Raw genomic sequence first — 1,477 nt, 5'->3', positions numbered from 1 at the left:
TGACCTATGTACTTGGTTTTATAGGAATCAGTTCTTGAAGTGTCAGGTGAGTTTTTATTGAGTTTTTCAAGTTTTTCTCATTTTATTTTTTAAATTATGATGGTGCATATGTGATCTATGTACTTGATTTTATAGGAATTAGCTCTTGAAGTGTCAGGTGAGTTTTTATAATGTTCAAAAAATCAATGGTCCAAAATCTTTGTAAAATTGAGGCTCCAAATATCATTTTTTATCGAAAATACATGATCCACGTGTGGATTCCTTGTAAATCAACCATGCCAACACATTTATGGGGCCGAATTGCAAAAATAATATTGCATAAAACCCATTTTGCATGTTTCATTTATCCCGTACCCATTACTCTCTCTCTCTCTCTCTCTATATATATATATATATATATAGATAGATAGATAGATAGATAGATATATATATATATATATAGAGAGAGAGATGTTAGTAAGGTCGGATGCCTTATCACATGTAACACTCTCAAAATTTTAGCCTTAATTATTGTTTAAATATTTAAATTTTAAGATCAATTTTGTTTTTAATAAGTATAAGTAAATTAGATCTTATAATGTAAAAATGATTTTAAAAAATAGTTAAGTTTTTGAGTGGGGTTACATTGAAGATAACAATTAAATCAAAATGTACGGGATATACACATTTCAAATCATGGACAATATAAGACTGAAATATGAATAATTTTAATTTTATTTCAAATCAAAGTATAAAAATAATAGTTCAGTCTCTATGTGATCAAGTACTTAAATTGAAAAAATCATATCTACCAAGATCGTAAGGTAAGAGTGGATCTTCGAAGATGTAGCTTGATTAGTCTTTTGCTCTAACTACACATCATACTTTACCCGTCCCTCATAAAATGTGTCATACTCATTAAAGTCTGGTAGAGCAACCCAAACTCAAACTTAAAGAAAACATATTAATCATTTAACGGTAAATACATGATATATTATTCATCAATCATCAAGTGACAGGCAAAGAGATAACATCAAATAAGTCGTTCATTCAAGCATTTAAACATAAGGCATTTAAAAACATTCTATCACTTAATATTTTATTTGAACATGAAGTCGTATCATAAAGCATAATTCATATGCATTCAAGACATAAAAGTCATCGCTTGAATATATATATATATATATATATATATATATATATTAATATATTAATGCCATTGTATCATTTTCATATACATTCATAATTGGCTTGTGAAGCGAACTCCCCTTTCAATCATCTTTTGTGGTGGCCGTCCTGAACGTGCGTTGCCGTGGAGATATTCTAGGTGGGGGGTGTCGACCTACCTGAGGTTTGTCTGTGGGCTGTGAAGTGAGAAATAAAGGAGAACCTGTATTTGCCAACGTAGCATCACCGGAGCTAAGCGACTTCTTTCCTTGCTTATCTCTACTATTTGTTGTTCGTCTTTCTATTGATTGTTGAATCTTGAACTGCTGCA

This window comes from Nuphar pumila, chromosome 9, assembly GCF_984573655.1.
Source record: "Nuphar pumila chromosome 9, dmNupPumi1.hap1.1, whole genome shotgun sequence".
Classification (NCBI taxonomy): Eukaryota; Viridiplantae; Streptophyta; class Magnoliopsida; order Nymphaeales; family Nymphaeaceae; genus Nuphar; species Nuphar pumila.
The sequence above is the reverse complement of the archived record's forward strand: the minus strand, read 5'-3'. Positions refer to the sequence as shown.